The 21,755-nt window shown below is 40.4% G+C and overlaps 1 protein-coding gene and 1 pseudogene across 4 annotated transcripts in view; both read left to right on the top strand.

Moving 5' to 3' along the window:
* The window catches only part of NCAM2 (neural cell adhesion molecule 2), a 600,622-nt gene that overhangs the window by 350,697 nt on the left and 228,170 nt on the right, over positions 1 to 21,755 (top strand). The gene's annotated exons all lie outside the window — the stretch shown is intronic.
* LOC117360132 lies at positions 8,392 to 21,330 on the top strand (annotated as a pseudogene).

Raw genomic sequence — 21,755 nt, 5'->3', positions numbered from 1 at the left:
TTCATCAATTGAGCTTCTAGTGACATAGCTGGTTTGATCTCTTCCAGAATCGATTTGTTAGTTCTTCTGGCAGTCCACGACATACATAAAATCCTTCTCCAACATCAAAGCTCAGATGAGTCAATCTTTTTTCTGTCTTGTTTTCTTAGAGTCAAGCTTTCACATTCATAATTGGCCAATAAGAAAATGAGAGCGTGGACAAGTCTGATCTTCGTTTGGAGTATTATTTCCTTGCCTTTGAATATTTTGTCAAGACCATTCATTGAAGTGCGACCAAGTGCTATTCTGCTATTTCTTCCCTGCAAGTTGCATCTTTGTTTACAAAAAATCCCAGGAGATTGAAATTCTTTACAACTTCTATTTTATTGCCTTCAATTTCAAAATCTTCATAATATTCCATGTTACTGGAGAACAAATCTCAGAGGACATCACGGCAGTCCCTACCAGGATCCTATGGGAACCTGCCAGTGTTTCATTCCTGAATTCATCCATATGATGTATGAAGCTTTTTTAAGCTACAGAGGCCGGTCTGATCCCTCTGGGGTCTCGGTGGGAGTGGCACCAGGGATGATGCCCGCTAAAGGCATGGGTTCCTCTCAGAAGAGCCATATATAAGTGTTGAGGACCCAGTCAGAGCAGGTTTCAGATGAGGATGAATCTGAGTCCATGCCTTTGCTTTCCAAGTTGAGTTCCTCTATTCACGGAGTGTTAGCATATTAAGGGAACAAGACCATGATCAGTTGGCAGCCCCAGATCTTGGAGAGGACCCGACTGTGCACAGACTGTCAGGCCATAAGCATTGCAGGAAATTATCACAGAGTTCCTTCAGGAGCTGAATTTAGAGCCACCTCATACCTCATCTGCACAGTGCTCGCTCATAAGCAGCACTAAAGCGCAGTAAACATGTTTCCCTCACACCCAGATATTACTAAGATGCTATCCAATCATTTTGAGGTCCCTGAGGGATCCTTACGAGTAGCCAGAGAGATGGCAAAGCTTTATCTGGTTGACAATGAATTCCAGCAGCTGTTCAATATGCCAAAGGTGGATTTCTTGGTGGCACAAATTTCCAAGAAGCTTAGCTCCCTTCCTAGTGAAGGCAGAGTGATTCTGAAGGATATCCAGGACCACATGATTGATTTTGTCATTAAGAGGCAGTTAGAGGCCATAGCGCTTGACTTGAAAGCTGCAGAAGCAGCCTCATATGTCGCCTAGGCATGCCACTCTAGACTAAGCTGGGCTATGGAATCAGACAACAGTGTAACCCCCCCAGTTTCTTCTGGCAAGGGTTGATTATGTAGCAGATAATCTTTATGACCACTTTAGGGTCTTGAGCAAGGTCTCAGCATGCACCATCTCAGCCCACAGAATGCTCTGGATCAGACAGTGGGCAGGCAATTTGACTTCCAAAGTGAAATTGAACATGCTTCCTTTTAAAAGTCAATTGCTCTTTGATAAGGGCCTCGATGATCTAATGTCCGTAACAGACAGTATACCTCAACCCTCAAGAGGGTCCAGGTAGGGAATGTTTTGTGACTCAGGGCACTTTTGCCAGTACTTGGGGGGTGTATCTCTAGTCATAGGGTATTTCAAGACCTGAGAAAGAAATGTAGGAGCACCAGGCACCCCCAGGCATCCAGATCCTGCTATAATAACATCCCCCAAAAGCAATAATGGGGAGGCTGTCAGAGTATTTGGTGCTTGGGTATGGATTTCCTCAGACCATGGGGTGCAAGAATTCATTTGAGAGGGGCACAAAATGGAAATTTTCTAGCCCTTCCTGGACCTGTTTGTGAATTTGCCAATGGAAAAGTAAAAAAGTGACCAGAATATGAGTGACCGTGTCAAGATGTCAAGACTCATAGATCTCAGAGTCATAGATAAATAATTGGGCTCAGGCAGATATTCAATATACTTTATTGTGCCCAAAAGAGACTTTCAAGACTGGAAACTGATACTGGACCTCAAGTTCATCAATGCAGCTCTCAAGATTCCCTAAGTCTGCATGGAAATGGAACAGTTACTCATTGCCTCGTTGGCACTGGGGCAATTTCTTGCCTCGGATGTAACGGAGACTTATATACATATTCTCATTTTTCTGGTACACAAAAAAATTCTTGAGGTTCCTCATCTTGGAACATTTCCAGTTTTCCACTCTTCCATTTGGGCTGGTGACAGCGCCATGCACCTTTACCAAAGTGAGTGCAGTGGTGGGAATGCACTTCCACAAAGCAGGGATACAGGTGCATCCTTATTTAGAAGATTGGCTGATAATAGTGCCATCCCATGTTGAGGGGATCACAGCAGTGTACCAGATGGTCCAGCTTCTGCAGGAGCTAGACAGGGTGATAAACTTCTAGAAGAATCACTTGGACCTAACACAGTCCCTGGAATACTTAGGGGTCCTGTTTGACACAGTATGAAAAAATAGTGTTTCTACCGGAAGCACACAGAGTGAAGATCCGGCAGCAGGTCTTAGCGATGCAAATCATGCCAGCTCCAACACCATAAATCTTCAAATGCACAACTTAATCACTTACAGGGAGCTGTGATACATAAACACCTATCACCTGATAGTATAATTCTCTATCAGCTTATTGCATCCCTTAGTTCTATTAGTATTATATGGGATCCTCAGCGCCACCACTCAGAGCTCAAATAGATTTCATAGCTCTAAGCTTTATGTGTCAGCTCCTCATTGGTTCCCTGTAATTTATTTCATACTCTTAGTATATGCTTTTGTGATGTTTTATATTATTTTATTTTATAAATACGTTTTTATTAATAATAAATTATTTAAGTACTTAACTTTGACTTGTGGTCTCTGGCTAGGGGAAACATAACACCATACTCTTAGTATATGCTTTTGTGATGTTTTATATTATTTTATTTTATAAATACGTTTTTATTAATAATAAATTATTTAAGTACTTAACTTTGACTTGTGGTCTCTGGCTAGGGGAAACATAACACCGACATGTTTCGCTCCTTGAGCTTTATCAAGGCTTGCCCCTAGAAATAAAACAAAAGCTATTAGCTATTATTTGGTCAACTAAAGACAAATAGTGACAGAACTTAAAGTAATGCATTTCTTTTAAGCTGTCCTGCCTATTTGCTTACCTATAGTTTTCACCGCCAAAACCTGCGACCACTCTATCCTGCAGATATGGCGGCGGCGTTTCTACTAAGGTTTTAAAGACACCGGGACCCGCCTAAAACGTGACTGCGTCATTACGTTACTAACGCGTCATCCAGGGTTCCCGATGCTAATCTATTAAGAATTATATATTTAAGAAGAAAAGCCTAAATTCTAGCTACCTCCTCACTTTGAATTTTACTACTTCATATGAATGTTACAACAGTGAAGCCCACTCTAATTCGGCATTTAAGCCATGCGGGATCACTGTGTTAAGGGTATGGATCCACCGTTGTTCTTTATAGTTCAAGAACTCCTCGATATTGCCTCCCTCCCGTCCCCATTCTATCTTTTCAATTACACGCCATTGGATTTGTTCTATGGTGTGTTGATGTTGTAAGAAATGTTCTACCATTGGAGCTTGTATATTTTTTGTTTTTATACGTGATTTATGTTCATTTAGTCTTATATGTATGGGTCTGGAAGTACGGCCCACATATACAAGCCTACATGGACATATTATGATGTATACGACGTGAGTTGACTGACAAGTTGTGTTAATGCTTGCTGTAATAACTTTCCCCGTTTGAGGGTCTTTCCATGTGGTGCCTATGATAGTCGTGGAACACCATTGGCAATGTCCACAACTTGTATGATGTCCTATCAGATTTGTTTTATAATTCCCTAGTTTCTGTTGGATTAGAATCTGCCCAATGGTTTTTCCTCTCTTGAAGGCAAACATGGGAATTTCTTTAAAAATTTCATGCGTTTGCAAAACATGCCAATATTTTCTAATATTTGCAATAAGCTCTTTTGCCGCTTCTGAATATGGCAGCACACAGATTAATCTTTCAATATTTTCTTCTTCAGGCTCTCTTTCAGATATCAAAAGATCTCTATTTGCGTATTTAGCTCTTATAAACGCTTGCTTGATAGCTTTTGCAGGATACCCTCTAGTTTTAAACCGGAGTTTTAACTCTTCCGCCGATTCCATAAAGTCATATAAATCAGATGATACTCTTCGGAGTCTTAAAAATTGGCTCACCGGTGGATTGAATTTTAGATGGTAAGGATGGTGGCTGGAGAAGTGCAATAACGTGTTCTTCGCCACTGGCTTTCTGAAAAGCTTTGTTTTCAACCGAGATTCTTCTTTTATTATATCGCTGTTCACGAGACCTAATGATCCTACTAGTCGAAACAACATCTGACATTGAGTTAGATCTAAGATCTAAAACTGTCTCTATGGAACTACAAATGAAAGACCAGATAGAAAAGGAAGAATTTGAGAAAAAACGAAATGATCTTGAGGATCTTTTGATCCAATTTAAAGATTCAACTAAACAAACTAAAATAAGAAAATGGAAACGAGACGAAAAAGATTACCATATGGGACGAGTGTATTCGTGGAATAAAAAAGCTATACCTGTGATGATAAGAAAGAAAGTAGCATTTAATGCTTCTTCCGAAGATTCAGATGCCACTAGTGGAGATTCAGTTGAAGCACCTCCAACAAAAAATTCGGGGGACGAGGGACGAATAAGAGGGGGACGTCAAAGAGGAAGATCCAGAGGAGCCCAGAGAGGTCGGGGAAAATCAGGGACCAATGGAAAGATGAAATAGATACTTCAGTAGTTAACATCTCTACCACCCCCCTCACAAATGACCAACTAACAGTCTTAGAATTAGGACTGAACTATGTAATTAATCAATATCCTGATTTTTTTCAACTGAAATTGTTCTTCTTTAAATTTCTAAGAAAAATACAATTAAAATTATTTTTTCTAAATAAGGAAAGTCTTGAGACAGAAGATGAAGGCTCTATTTGTAAGAAAGAATCAAAGTGGAATCCTCCGGGTCCGCTTGACCCAGCGGTGGAAACGTTTCGAAATTTGGTTCTGGCAGGGTTTTCAAAGTTCGAAAAATCGTTTTCTCACAGACAGGTCTCCTATAATTTAACGTACACGCAACATAAAGCTCTCATGCAATTAAAAGAGAAACGTGATTGCATGATTCTTAGAGCAGACAAGGGTGGCGCCACTGTCATCCTCAATAGAGAGAATTATTTAAAAGAAGCGTTTCGTCAACTATCGGATAATAGGGCGTATAAACCAATTTCTCAAGATCCAGGAGGCCCTTTGATGAAAATAGTTTTTGATTGGGTTACTGCACATTATGAAAAAGAAATACTTACTAAAAAAGAATATCAATTCCTTTTGGAAAAGTATCCACGCACACCTAACATATACTTTGTGCCAAAAATACACAAGTCATTAAAGGATCCACCAGGCAGACCCATAGTAAATACAAGACAGTCTTTATTGGAACCCCTATCCAAGTTTATAGACGTTTTTCTAGCTAAAGAAGCAATAAAAACAACTTCATATTTGAAAGATTCCTCTCATTTGCTTCGGATTCTCTCTCAGGAAATTTCTGTCAGTTCTGGGACCTTTCTAGTGACATTAGACGTAGTGTCCCTATACACTAACATCCCCCAAAATGGCGCTATAGCTATTATTCAAGATACCCTTCAGAAAAGAGAAGGTACTCAACGTATCACCACTGAATTTTTGATACAGCTAGCCCGGTGGGTGATAGAAGAAAATTATTTTGAGTTTGAAGGGGTATTTTATAAACAGATACAAGGAGTGGCGATGGGGGCCACGTTGGCCCCATCAGTAGCTACGCTATATGTGGGACAGTTTGAAAATACCCACATTTACACCTCGGACTATTTTCAAAAGATAACATTATGGAAGAGGTTCCTAGACGATATTTTTTTCTTGTGGGAGGGTCCTGAAAGTCTTTTGTTGGACTTCTTAAACTGGATTAATACAAAAAATCCCCATCTTCAATTTACCCCTTCTTATAGTTTAGATAGGGTAGAGTTTCTTGACTTGCTTATAATAAAAGAAGAATCTCGGTTGAAAACAAAGCTTTTCAGAAAGCCAGTGGCGAAGAACACGTTATTGCACTTCTCCAGCCACCATCCTTACCATCTAAAATTCAATCTACCGGTGAGCCAATTTTTAAGACTCCGAAGAGTATCATCTGATTTATATGACTTTATGGAATCGGCGGAAGAGTTAAAACTCCGGTTTAAAACTAGAGGGTATCCTGCAAAAGCTATCAAGCAAGCGTTTATAAGAGCTAAATACGCAAATAGAGATCTTTTGATATCTGAAAGAGAGCCTGAAGAAGAAAATATTGAAAGATTAATCTGTGTGCTGCCATATTCAGAAGCGGCAAAAGAGCTTATTGCAAATATTAGAAAATATTGGCATGTTTTGCAAACGCATGAAATTTTTAAAGAAATTCCCATGTTTGCCTTCAAGAGAGGAAAAACCATTGGGCAGATTCTAATCCAACAGAAACTAGGGAATTATAAAACAAATCTGATAGGACATCATACAAGTTGTGGACATTGCCAATGGTGTTCCACGACTATCATAGGCACCACATGGAAAGACCCTCAAACGGGGAAAGTTATTACAGCAAGCATTAACACAACTTGTCAGTCAACTCACGTCGTATACATCATAATATGTCCATGTAGGCTTGTATATATGGGCCGTACTTCCAGACCCATACATATAAGACTAAATGAACATAAATCACGTATAAAAACAAAAAATATACAAGCTCCAATGGTAGAACATTTCTTACAACATCAACACACCATAGAACAAATCCAATGGCGTGTAATTGAAAAGATAGAATGTGGACGGGAGGGAGGCAATATCGAGGAGTTCTTGAACTATAAAGAACAACGGTGGATCCATACCCTTAACACAGTGATCCCGCATGGCTTAAATACCGAATTAGAGTGGGCTTCACTGTTGTAACATTCATATGAAGTAGTAAAATTCAAAGTGAGGAGGTAGCTAGAATTTAGGCTTTTCTTCTTAAATATATAATTCTTAATAGATTAGCATCGGGAACCCTGGATGACGCGTTAGTAACGTAATGACGCAGTCACGTTTTAGGCGGGTCCCGGTGTCTTTAAAACCTTAGTAGAAACGCCGCCGCCATATTTGCAGGATAGAGTGGTCGCAGGTTTTGGCGGTGAAAACTATAGGTAAGCAAATAGGCAGGACAGCTTAAAAGAAATGCATTACTTTAAGTTCTGTCACTATTTGTCTTTAGTTGACCAAATAATAGCTAATAGCTTTTGTTTTATTTCTAGGGGCAAGCCTTGATAAAGCTCAAGGAGCGAAACATGTCGGTGTTATGTTTCCCCTAGCCAGAGACCACAAGTCAAAGTTAAGTACTTAAATAATTTATTATTAATAAAAACGTATTTATAAAATAAAATAATATAAAACATCACAAAAGCATATACTAAGAGTATGGTGTTATGTTTCCCCTAGCCAGAGACCACAAGTCAAAGTTAAGTACTTAAATAATTTATTATTAATAAAAACGTATTTATAAAATAAAATAATATAAAACATCACAAAAGCATATACTAAGAGTATGAAATAAATTACAGGGAACCAATGAGGAGCTGACACATAAAGCTTAGAGCTATGAAATCTATTTGAGCTCTGAGTGGTGGCGCTGAGGATCCCATATAATACTAATAGAACTAAGGGATGCAATAAGCTCCAACACCATGGCATTATCTTCAACTGCTGAGGTCCATGGTGGCAACGATAGAGATGGTCCCCTTGATGAGAGCTCATTTGTGTCCTCTCCAGTAGGTGTTACTCTCCAGGTGGTCCCCGCAGTTGGGGGCTCTGGATCTATCTCTGCCTTGAACAGATGCAGCACTACACGGTTTGAATTGGTGATTGGAGCCACAATCCTGATCTAGGGGAGTACCTCTGCACATACCCACATAGGTGATCCTGATGATAAATGCCAGCCTGAATGGCTGGGGAGCCCTCTGTGAAGGGGGCTCACTGAAGTGCAGTTGGTTGCCTTCTCAGAGGAGTTGGTCCATAAATCGCTTGAATTTGAGACTAATACACTTAACCTTTCAGACGCTAGAGAGCATCCTGGAAGACAAGGTTGTCCAGATCTTCTCAGTCAATGCCATAATGGTGGCCTATATAAGTTAACAGGGAGGCAACCGGAGTGCACCACTGAAAGTGGAATCTCAACTGCTATTCTGGTGGGTGGAGACCCATCTATTGGCTCGCTTAGTAGCACATGTAGCAGGTATGGACAATGTGCAAGTAGACTTTGAGTTGTCAGACACTGGATCCCAGCAAGTGACCTCTATCTCAGGAGGACTTTGACAACATAGTGAAGTGATGGGAGAACCAGTGTTTGATCTCACAGATTCATCCAGCAACAGGAAGGCAACTCAATTCTTCAGTCAACGATACAAACCAGGAAGTGAAGAGCTAGATTCAGCCTTAGACAGATTTTCTGTATGTATTCCCTCCATGGCCAATGATAGGAAGAGTCCTATGAAGATTAAGGACACACCCAGGTTGGGTAATTCTGGTTGCTCCTGACTGGCCCTGGTGGACATGGAATGCAGATCTAGTATGCCTTCAGAAGGGCAAGGGACTCAGACTCTCTTGCTATCCGGGCCTTCTCTCTCAGGGCCTGGAGGCCCTATAGCAGGGGTGTCCAATGTCGGTCCTCGAGGGCCACAGTCCAGTCGGGTTTTCAGGATTTCCCCAATGAATATGCATTGAAAGCAGTGCATGCAAATAGATCTCATGCATATTCATTGGGGAAATCCTGAAAACCCGACTGGACTGCGGCCCTCGAGGACCGACATTGGACACCCCTGCCCTATAGGATCCAGACTGTTATGGTCTTACGGTATGGCTCTTGAGCATATGGAATTAATGTGCAAAGGCTATTCTGCCATGGTCATAGTCACTCTGCTTAGAGTGAAGAAGCAGTCTACTTTGGCAGTTTATGCAAAGTCCTAGGAGTTTTTCCAGATCTGGTGTGGTCAGAGGCACATGGATCCAGCCAAGGCCCCAATTGCATTGGTGTTAGCCTTTCTTCAGGAGGGTCTTAAAAAAAGCTTAACAGTGAGATCACTTAAGGTGTAGCTTATGGGTCTTTCCTGTTTTAATAATTTCCAGATGAATTCAATTGTCAATTTATTCAGCTTACTAGTGTTTTAACCCGTTACATTCATTACAGTAATGGGTGCTAGAATAGCCCCAGCTATACCCTGACCCTGACCCCACCCATGCCCCGCCTATCATGCCTGGACCCTGCCTCCCACTGATCCCAGTCCCACCACCTCACCTTTCACCATTTCCTTTGTACCCTTTTGGCCCTCCTGACAGGGTCTTTACTTACCCGAGGCGGCAGAAGCAGTCCTGACATACCAACCTTTCCTCCCTCAGTGCCCCAAAGCAGCAGTGGTCCTACCATTTCCATCTCTCTCTTTCCCTCTTTCACACCCTCTACCATCTCTCTCTGACCCTGTTTCACCTCTTTTGCCATCTTTCCCTTTCCTGTCCCCCTCTGTCCTTCCCCAAGACCATCTCTTTCTCCTGCCCCCTCCACACTCCCTGAAGTCTATCTCTCCCTATTCCCTACCATCTCTCCTGGTCCCCCTAGTAGCCCCTCTGTCCTTCTCATCCATCTGTCTCTGTCTCTCCTCACCTCCTGCCTCTGCGGAGCTCTCGCAGCTCCTCCTCGTCCTCCTTCAGCCAGGCTTCAGCCATCTTCCACCGCGGCCTGCAGCCGCCAGCCGCCGCCAGCCACTGCGGCTGACATTCACCTCGGGGGATTCTCACGCATGCGCACTCCTACCTGCGGTGCCCTACAGTGCACGGAAAATGGGAGCATGCAGGTGGGAGTGCGCATGCGCGCTTAGGGCTTTATTATATTAGATATTGGGAGCAGAAAACAATCCCTGTGTTTTTGAAAGCACACTCCACTAGGGGTGTTGTGTCATCCTGGACACAATCTAGAACAGTGTAGCCTAAAGAAATCTGTAGGGAGGCCATCTGGACCAACCTTTACACTTTCACCAAACTTTATAGGGTTGATGTCGCAGCCAAGAACGATTCTAGGTTTGGTTCTGCTATACTGGCGGCAGGGAAACTTGTACCAGCCTAGATATCCAGGGACTGCTTTGGTACATCCTGTTGGTCAAGACTGATGTTCCTATTGCACTAGAAGGGAAGATTAGGTACTTACCTTGATAATCTTTCTAATAGATAGGAACATCAGTCTTGTCGTGCACCCTGTCAGTCAGTTAGCCTGCTTGCTGTCTCAGATACGTCTTGTTGTCTCAGACGTCTTGTTTACTTCCATTGTCAACACAGTCCAAGAGAAGAAGAAGAGATTTAATTCCTATATGGTAACAATTATAAGTTGAGCAATTCTAGAACTGTTGGTGTAGGTTGCACACAACATAATATAACATAACACAAAAAAGTATTTATATACCGCAAAACCTTACAATTCTATGCAGTTAACAGAATAAAAGAAGGCTGAATAATCACAGTGAAATACAAAACATTAAACTTCAAAACATATTACAAATAGGTAAGTTTTCAACAATTTCCTAAAATGTTGATAAGAAACAGAGCTAACTATCAAGTGGCAAAAGTCTTTGTCCCAGATAGCAGTCTGGAATGACAATAGTCATTTAAAATATCTTGTATGAACAACCTTTTACAGATGGAAAAGCAAATAAAACAGGAGAACATGATAAATGTCTTGAATTAGCAAGTAGGCAGCATGTTCGTTTCCACCTCATTAGGCATTACATTGAGTTTCTGTGTGTTTATATTGTCTTTGTTGAACAGACCAGACTTGTATCGGGTAGAATTCTTGTGTCCCCTCTTTCTCTTGTCCACATTCTAGGGCTGACTATTGGCTTTGATACAGACTGAGGAAGTCCAGCACAGCCCAGTGATGTGAGACAGAGCAGAAATCAAGGAGGGCTAAAACCCATTGGTCAAAACTGGTTTTCCTATCTACTAGAAAGATTATCAATGTAAGTACCTAATCTTCCCTTATTAACTCCAAATAATGTAATAGAAATAGAATTTATCTTGTGGAAATCGGAACATCCAGAATGATGCAGCCCTATCTTTCAGCGATGTCTGTCAACCACTGTCCATGTACAGGTTCACCCATAAGTCCCATGATAATAAACATATAGCAAGGTTAAAAAGAACCCAAATATAGTTCATTCCAAATCTTAAGAACATAAGAATAGCCTTACTGAGTCAGACCAATGATCCATCTAGCCCAGTAGCCTGTCCTCACAGTGGCCAATCCAGGCCACTAGTAACTGGCTTGTATTATCCTCTTGCTCCCTATCTTTTAAAAGGGTCTGGCTTCCTAAAAGGGCTTCCTGACTCTTTGTCTCTCTTTGCTCATATCCCAGGGAGCTGATAGCTTCTGCCTGTCACAATATTGTATATTGTGATCTATAAATACATATAGCAGTTATCTACCGATCGATCAATAGATAGATACACACACTGCTCTGGAAAGGTTTTGCATCACCTAAGTAAAACTTCATATTTATATGTTTAGTTAGCTCACAAATTATGTCATATAAGTATTATATATAATTTCATCCTGAAATTAATATTACATTTATTTTGAGTGGTTAAGGAGTTTTATGATATTTTATAACACTTTATATATGTTATGCCAGATATATTGTAGAGTTAGTAGAATGCTGTAAATTCTGTGCCAAGTTAAGATCGAAATAGACTGATCAAATAATAGGATTGTCTTCCAATAAAAATGCAGCTCATACAGATAATAGGCAGATTGCTTTGCTACTCACATGTTACACATATGCTGGCTAAACTTCATTGGTTGCCAGTTGCATGGCGAATACAAGTCAAGATATTGACCTTGGTATTTAAATCTGTTTGTGACTTGTTACCTAAGGAGATTGCCTTGTTGACCTCTGAGATCACAAGTTAGAGTACCTGTCCCTCTGCTTCATTCAGTCACTAAGGTTATAAATCATTCATGTATCTTTCAGATGGCTGGACCTTCTTTGTGGAACTCAATTCCAGACTCTATTCATCTAATTCTGATTTTTTTTGCATTATGGAAAAGTTTTAAAGCTCTTTTATCTGATTGGCCTTTTCAAACCTAGGCATTGTGTAATTTTAGCAGTTATATGGCCTTATTTGTTTTTAGGAGCAGGTTTCAGGCTGTAAGTTATATACTGTATTGTATTATGGTTTGTTGAGTTTTAATTATGTATGTGTTGCTGTCACCCACATAAATGCTGGATATGCGAGCTACAAGTGTTTTAAATAAATAAATATTTACAATTTTTTTAAAGTTATATATATGCTGTATATGTTGGGGCCAGGGTCTACCAATAGACAGGGGCCCAACTTCCGCCACTAGCGCACAATCCAGCATTCCCTGGTACCAGTGGTGTAATATAGCTTAGAGCAGGGGTGTCAAAGTCCCTCCTCGAGGGCCGGAATCCAGTCGAGTTTTCTGGATTTCCCCAATGAATATGCATTGAAAGCAGTGCATGCAAATAGATCTCATGCAGATTCATTGGGGAAATCCTGAAAACCCGATTGGATTCTGGCCCTCGAGGACCGACTTTGACACCTGTGGCTTAGAGGATTGTCAGTCAAACTCTGAGCTCAGTATCAGTTCAAAACAAAAATATATTTATTTTCCAGTCTCCAGTTTATTGGCTTGGCCACTCAGTGAATGTGATAATCTTTACATCCAACACTGCTTTAGCAAATCAATTCATCTTTGAAACTTTTTAAATATTCATCAGTTTAATTAAGAACATAAGAACATAAGAATTGCCGCTGCTGGGTCAGACCATTGGTCCATTGTGCCCAGCAGTCCGATCAAGCGGCGACCCTTAGGTCAAAGACCAGTGCCCTATCTGAGTCTAGCCTTAACTGCATATGCTCTGGTCCAGCAGGAACTTATCTAACCTTTTCTTGAATCCCTGAAGGGTGCTTTCCTCTATAACAGTCTCTGGAAGAACGTTCCAGATTTCTAACACTCTCTGGGTGAAGAAGAACTTCCTTACATTTGTACGGAATCTATCCCCCTTTTAACTTTAGCAAGTGTCTTCTTGTTCTCTTCACCTCGGAGAGGGTGAACAATCTCTCTTTCTTTACTAAGTCAATTCCCTTCAATATCTTGAATGTTTCAATGGAGAAGAGGCCCAGTTTCTCTAGCCTCTCATAACTCCTCCAGTCCCTTAACCATTTTTGTCACTCTCCTCTGGACCCTTTTGAGTAGTACTATGTCCTTTTTCATGTACAGCGACCAGTGTTTAACGTAGTATTCCAGGTAGGAGCATACCATGACCCTGTACAGTGGCATGATAACCTTCTCAGATCTGTTTATGATCCCTTCTTAATCATTCCTAGCATTCTGCTTGCCTTTTTTGTCGCCGCTGCACATTGCATGAACAGTTTCATTGACTTGGGGTATAGCACGGGACATCCTGTATTCGTGTATATGATTTTTGTTACCTGCTTTTTATGTACAGTCCAGGTGCCTCCTTTAACACAGTTCTTGCAGCTCTCAATGCCTAGACCTTATGTCAATGTTCATTAGTCAGCAGGCTATACCAAACAGCCCCTCTATCTTTATAAGTTCCTCTTTTAAGGCTTCTAAAGGAACTGTACAGGAATTGTTAAGCACTATTCTAAGAAATCTCTTGACTTCCTAAGTCACTTTGCCACTACTGCCCTGCCTTTAAACCTGGGGCAGTATGGTGGGGATCTGCTCCACCCTTTTAATAATCTGATGATCCACCCATCCAAGAAAAGGCAAGTTCCCTGCCGCGGCCATCAGCTGATTGCAGCAGTGAGATTTCTTTGCCAAGATCAGCATAGCAGCTGCATCAATTTGAAATTCAGACCAGCTTTTTGTTTGGCTACATTTCAGGTGCCTAAGAACATAAGAACATAAGAAGTTGCCCCCGCTGAGTCAGACCAGAGGTCCATCTTGCTCAGCGGTCCTCTCCCGCGGCGGCCCATCAGGCCTAGTGCCTGAACAGTGGTCCCTGATTAATTTTGTAACTTACCTCTAATCCCATCCCTATAATCTACCTCTACTCTTATCTGTACCCCTCAATCCCTTTATCTTCCAAGTACCTATCCAAAGTTTCTTTGAACCCCTGTAGCGTGCTCCTGTTTATCACATCCTCTGGTAGCGCGTTCCATGTATCCACCACCCTCTGTGTGAAAAAGAACTTCCTGGCGTTTGTTCTAAACCTCTCCCCTTTCAATTTCTCTGAGTGCCCCCTTGTACTTATTGTGGCCCTAGAGAGATGCCTAGGACTGTTTAAGCTCATCCAAGGCCACTTCGAGTGAAACCATGCCCATGCTTAGCCTTGGGCAAGGTTAAGCGTCCCTATGCATATCCCTCAACTGTAACAGACATCAACAGTGTAAGCGGCTTGGAGGAAGAGATGTACAGCGTCAGCATCTATGAGACAAACATGGTTTTTTTTTGTTACATAGAAGTTTCTGGACCCCTGTTCATTTGCAGAAATTAGATAGTTCCAAATCTAATAGATGCTGGCACTGTCATCTAGACATTGGGACACTGGATCATCTGTTGTTCTATTGTCCTTTGATACTCAACTTTTGGAAAGTCAATATGGGGAGCGATTAATACCATACTGGAATCATCAATTCCACTGACATATGAGGTAGTCATATGTGGAACATTATTGCATATTAAGCCCCCCATGGACCACTATAAATGCAGGCTTTTCTTAATTATGACTGGGATAGCTATGCAGATGATAACTTGAAATTGGAAAAATTATGATCGCCTCAATTTTCCTTTATGGTAGGCAAATTTATGCTCCAGCTATAGGCATGAAAAAATGAATGCTGATATATTGGGGCATAGTAATTTATTTAAACTGGTTTGGGACCCATTGACATCTTTTATTACTTCATTGTAGTTGTCTTTTGTCTTTAATTTTAGTTTATTTCCACACACATCCAGGGAAGAGTGAGAGGGTGGGGGAGGGGGGTATTTCTATCTTAATCTTAGCCCTTTGAGTATATATATCCAGGGTGGGTTTACATTGCTATTTTAAATAGTGAAAGGTTATTGAAAGAATCTATGTATTTGTGTTTTTATTGATTAGTCATTGGGTGAGTAGGTGAGATAAAATGGTTGCTCATGTATGTCTGTAAAATGAATGTGCTTTTCTTGATTTATTATATGTTTATATACTTCTGTATTGCACTGTTAATATTTGGAAAATCAATAAATAATTTAAAAAAACAAACAGTGCAAGTGGCCTGCCTCAGGGTGGGGTTTTTAATGTGCATCCCAATTGGCTGGTGTCACACCTACCCAGCTCCTGTTCACGGCAGCGAGCTGGAACACTGTGACTGTCCCTCTCCATACGTGTACCCTTTTAACCAGGGTACCCTTCAGGCCTTCTTAGGCATCTGCCTAAGGTATAATATCAGATTCCCTGACATTACCAAAAGAAAACAGGCAAGGGAAGAGAAACTCACACACCTCAAAATCCAGGATAGCAGAATAATCAAATTGAGTTTATTCCTATGGTTCTGGATTGTTCTGTACAATTGCTCTTAGCGTCCTGTAATAATTCTCACATAGGTTTGAAAGAAACATAAACTTTAGGTTAAGTTAACCACTCTGGCTTTGTGCATACCAGTCTGACTCTAAATGTCCAAAAACAAAAATAAAACGCACAATAAACCTTTAAAGCTGGACTCTAATCTTTATAATATAGTCCTCTTCACCAGCCAATTGTGTGACAAGTATGGCACTAACCACAGTTCTTTCTCCAGGTCAAATAAAGCTTTTACAAAAGCAGAAAGGAAAAAAAAAAAAAAAACAGGTCAAAAGAACACAGTTAACTTTGCAGCCCTGCCACGAGTAACTGCAGAAAAGGAACTCTCCTTAAAGAAGCTCCCCTGTGCTGGCCGTTTCAGAGAAACGTTATCTCCCTTAATTACTCCCCAGCTGAGCTGAGAGAGAACAAACAAATGATCCGTGCTGCAGTGGAATTTCACAGTTCAATTGTCAGAGCTTTTGAAGATAGGCTTTTCCATTCTCCCCCAGCTTTGGCATACAGACACTTTCATTCAAACCATTAAGCAGAACACACAACAAAAATAAAAACTGGTGAGAAAAAAACCCAAGAAGTCATTCATTTCCCACCTTTGTTCCGGCTGTGTCCATTGCCTCTAAGCATTCCCTAGGCATAGGAGACACACCAATATCCATTGGTTCACAGCTGGGCAACTGTCTCTCCGTTCCAGCCTCAAGCACTCCTGAGACGTCCACCATGTCCCAGTCTTGGTTCAGCTCATTAGCATTCAGTTGAGGAGGAGAGTGTTCTCCACCGAGCTCACCCTGAAGCCTCCTCGGCTCCTCCTCCTCTCTGTGTCTCAGCTGCTCTGCTTTAACCCCCTCTAATTCGCCCCTCCCTGCTCTGAAGAGGGGAAAGGGAGAGAAATCTCTCTGCAGCTGTGCCTGTCTCAGTGACAGCTTCCTATGTAGAGCCTGGCCCTCTGGGAGCTGTAGTTTCTTAGATCCTCGGTTAGTCCCAGTGAAGTCAGCGCTTATAATATCAGCAGGGCCAACCTGATCTGCTCTCCTGCAACGGGGTTTCCTACTCTTCTTCCCTAATTCTGTGTCAAAGCTAGGAAGAGAGCTAGACTTGTCACACTGGTTAGACAGTGGTAGGACGCATACTGCCACCTACAATCAAGACGTGATTTATAAAATTTGGCCCTATATGCAGAATGTGAGAAAATATATAAGACACAGTCCTTTGTAACTAGAAGCAGTATCAACTCACCAAAACATAGCTATGTCCTTTGAAAAAGATATTTTATTGCCTAAGTATTTTCTTTCTTATTCCTTCATACCCATGTTCAGGTATATATATATATATATATTAGGGTGGTCCAAAAAAAATTAATTAACACATTTTGTTTGTCCAGAAGGCTAATTTTATTCCTTTATATAAAAATGAAAAACATACAAAATTTGATTAAAAACAAAGTTTAGGAATCACCCCACTTTGCACTTGACAATCAATGGTCTATGAGATAAGGGCCACCTTTGATGCAGAAGGAAACTTCTTTTGGTGACTGGTCACTAGCCAAAGAACACATTTCTTGTTCTTCATCTTTTGTCAATGTATCATATTTTTCAAAAAGGCTTATCCCTCTTTCTGCATTATTTTACAGTTGTTTGAAGGTCAGCTCTACTTCTACAAAAAGAAAACACATTCTAGGATTCCATAACTTGGCTGCAACACAAGATGACTAGGTGATTTTACTGTTCCTCCCTCATCAGCACAATTCAGCTAATTTGACAGCATAAGAGGTCAAATTCACACTCCAAAAGGGAATAATCTGATTTGTGAAATCTTCTGCAGCTGATATAGCATCAGGAAGACAGTCTAAATTGGAGTCAGTATTTGCTGCAGGAGCTTCAGCTAAAAGGGCTAAACAAGACCCACCCGCTCCTTCAAAGGTGCCATTACCTAAGGATACATCAGAATTGTTGGAACAAGTTATATCTGAGCTGAAAGCTATAAGAGAGATGATTCAGGTTAATACAACTGAACTAAAGACAATAAAAGAAGTTCAAAATCTTGGCCAAAAGTTACAGATATGTGATGATAAAACTGTACAGTTGGAACACCGGGTTTCTGTTATGGAAAACAGTTTAAATAAGTTTCAAACTGACCATAAAGCAGTGGATCGCCTGACTAAAGAATTGGAGGAGGCTAACAACATTAGAAGTCAGACAAACAACATTAGAATACTAAGGCTCCCAGAGGGGATAGAGGGATCAGATGCTGTATTTTTTCTTGAAGATTTATTGCCAAAGTTGCTTTCCCTCAACCTGAAATATCCTCTGGAATTAGAAAGAGCACATCTAATTCCATCCAGAGCCTCCAACAGTTAAAATGGTCCCAGGCACATGACATTCAGGGTACTGCGTTTTAAACAAGCTTTGGATATTTTGTCTACCACTAAGCAAATGAGGTCGTTGAAGTGGCAGGAAGCGAAAATCCATCTCCTGCCTGATTGTGCCAAAGTCACTGCTGGCTTAAGAAAGCAGTTCCTGCTTCTCAGACCTCAGCTGAGACAAATGGGAGCAAAATATGGGCTGCTATATCCGGCAGTAATGAAAATAACATTTGGGACTCCTTTTACGAAGCCACGTTAGCAGTTTAACACATGTAATAGTGTGCGCTAAACTGCTGGCCACGCTAGACTCTAATGCCAGCATTGAGCTGGCTTTAATTCTAGCCGCGTAGCACGTGTTTAGCGCAAGCTAAAAAGCTGCGTACACTAAAGCTGCTAATGCGGCTTTGTAAAAGGAGCCCTTAGTAATAAAACCAGTCATTATGAAGACCCGACTAAGTTACAGAACTTTATTAATCAGCACTTAGACCCGATGACATAGAGGGTGATAAGAAAGGAAGAATCTTTATTTCAACTTGAATTTTTTTTTTTAATGGCTGTTATATAGTCTGGACATGAAGGAGTTCTTTATTAATTATACTTAAACATAGTTTCCTCTTTTGATATGTGGCAAAATTGTTATGGGGAAATTTGTATTGATTTTGATGAGAGCCAATGGAGAAGGAGATTCAAATTGAAGGGGAGGAACTGTACTGTTTAACTGTTATTTGTGGGATAAAATGGTGCCAAAGAGTTTAAAGAAGTCATTTGTGATAGCACGAGAGAAAACTGTAGAGATTTCATGACTGGCCTCGAGGAGCTGCAGTGGCGTATGGCTTCCCTGGCTTGTTTAATGCAGATCAAGATGAAAAGGAATTGGCTAACTCACCTGATCCTTGGGGAGAAGAAGTCTAAAGAGATGGGGCAAATCTACAGATTGATAAATAAATAATGGACATCAGTATGAGCCCTTCGTGCATAAACGAACATAGACCTCTGGCTCAGGCGATATCTCAAGAGGTGACCAGCACCAGACCACAGTCTAATTGAGAATTGCCTCATACATCATGTAGTCCATAGGTGTCTAAAAATGTAAACTGTATTATACAACCTCCCAAAACTGGATAGACCTTTTCTCACCAAGGAAAAGGGGGGCTTTAATGGGCAACACATACATACTGTCCCTAAATACACACCTTGTGAGAGAAACAACAATGAATATAATAAATATAATAAACACTATAAATATATGTATAAAAGAATATGTGTGGTGTACCAGAGTCTATGTATAAAGTGCGAATGAAAAAATAAATGCATAAATACTTAATAAATAATTAATAAATACATAATCATGCAAAATACAAGGTGCTTCATAAAATACAAAGTGTGTAACTAAAATACAACCTAAAGTGCAAATGCAGCCTATAGCACCATAATGAAAGATACCTGGTCAATAAATATCACAAAGATATATATAAAAATATATATAAAGTGCAAAACATATACCAGAAAAAGAACATAAGGTGCAAATGCCTATAGCACCGTAATGAAAAATACCTGGTCAATAAATGTCACAAGAATATATATAAAGTGCAAGAATAAAATATAAAGTGCAAATGCAGTCTATAGCACCAGAAAAACACTTGTACATATAAAGAAGAATATAAATATAAAGTGCCGATGCAAATCCTACCATTTAGAATGTAAGTGCAATTTGTCACTAACTATAGGTTATAAGCACCATAAACACACACTCACACGCACCAAGCAAAAGATAGTGAATAATAAATACTTAACTAGCAAATGCTAGACATTCACCATTTAGAATGTAAGTGCAATTTGTCACTAACTATAGGTTATAAGCACCATAAACACACACTCACACACACCAAGCAAAAGATAGTAAATAATAAATACTTAACTAGCAAATGCTAGACATTCACACGTGTACCACACAAATACACAAGTACACTCACTCATACACCGGCTTAAATGAAGCCCCAACCAAACAATGGTAACTCTGTTTAAGAAATCACTCATGAATATCACCACTCGACAGAGCTCCGTTTCGCCACTTCGTCAGGAGCGGAGACGGGTTGAAATAGATATATGTATATAAGGTAAATAAAGAGCCCGACAAAAACTGTTAGGATTGTCGGTGGAAAAAATCCTGCGGTTCCCAGGCGTATAGCAATCGGTCCCTGCGTTTTATTTATTTATCAATCTGTAGATTTGCCCCATCTCTTTAGACTTCTTCTCCCCAAGGATCAGGTGAGTTAGCCAATTCCTTTTCATCTTGATTATCTTTTGGATTTTATTGGCTACGATCCAATTAGGTTGTTTTTACTAGTGTTGTTTAATGCAGAGCAGAGGTTGCAGAGAGCGCAGTAGCAACTGAAGGATATTCATCATGCAGCAGCAGATGCAAAGCCTGAAAGTTTAATGAGACTGAAGTTCTAAAGGGGGATGAGTTAAAGCGCTATGTTAGTAAGCTTCGTGCCAAAAGCACAGTGTTCAAAAAGATGCGCCAGGAAATAGCAGAACTCCAAGCAGAACATGGAGTTCTGCAGAGAACAAAGGAAATTTTAAAACAGCGTCATGAGATGGTGCAAGAGCAAATGCAAACAATTGAACAGAAAAGAGGCATTTCTGAGTACATTGACATACAGGAGGAACTCGAAAGGATATCTGCTTTCAAGAGTGAGCTGGATGAAATGAAGGGCTAAACATTAAACAACATGTCTAAAATGGTAAAGAAACTGCACACGTTGCTAGCAGAGATAAAGTCAGCATTAGCTCCAGTTCTCAAAGAGTTGAGGATCCTGCAACAGAAGTACCAGGAATTAACACAGGAGTATGATTAAAAGAAAGCCCAATATGACAGCTGTGCAGCAGGTCTGGAAAGCAATCATTCCAAGCTTGAACAGGAAGTCTGAGGGCTTCAAGAGGAATGTGCAAAGGGAGAGAGTCAATATCATTATATTAACTGCATGCGAAAGAATGTGGAAACCCTGTTGCAGCGAGCAGCTGATGAAATGAAGGTTTATGTTTCTCCTGACCCACAAGAAAGAAGAAAGGCTATTAGGGAGCAATATACAAGAAATATTGTGGAACAAGAAAATCTTGGGAAGAAACTGTAAGAGAAACAAAAATTGGGCATGAGAGCCATGGCTAAAAAACATGAAGCAGGCTAAGATGTAGCATGACCTTGAACAACTTATGGAGTATAAAAAGCAGTGTTTTATCAAACAGCAGAACCAGAATTCCATAGGACAAGTGATACAGGAAGACGGAGAAGAACGACTTGTTCTGTAAATTGGTCATGCAAGTTGAGTTCTTTATTCATTACATGTTCAGAGAAATATCTTGATTTGTTCATTACAACTGTTAGTCAGGCTTTTGTATTTATCTCTTCTATAGAATAGTATTTCCCACCAATATAAAATATTTGTAATATGTTTTTCTTAATGTTATTGATTTTTGCATTGGTAATTTCCAAAGAAAATCTATATGTAATTTTTTGGAAAAATTTTTAAATAAATTACCCATTTTAGTTGGGAAAAAGTGACTTATGCTTGGTGGTTGGGACTGTTTCAGAAGTCTGTCCTGTGGACAGGTCTGCTTTTTGATATGGCAACTGGAGGATTGCTAATGGCATGACTTTAACATGAAAACCTGCTAACTCCAGCTTCAGTTTTTATTGCCAGGGCCCTGTGGCACAACCTTACCTTTATGAGTTG

This window comes from Geotrypetes seraphini, chromosome 4 (assembly GCF_902459505.1).
Source record: "Geotrypetes seraphini chromosome 4, aGeoSer1.1, whole genome shotgun sequence".
Taxonomy (NCBI): Eukaryota; Metazoa; Chordata; class Amphibia; order Gymnophiona; family Dermophiidae; genus Geotrypetes; species Geotrypetes seraphini.
The sequence above is the reverse complement of the archived record's forward strand: the minus strand, read 5'-3'. Positions and strand labels throughout refer to the sequence as shown.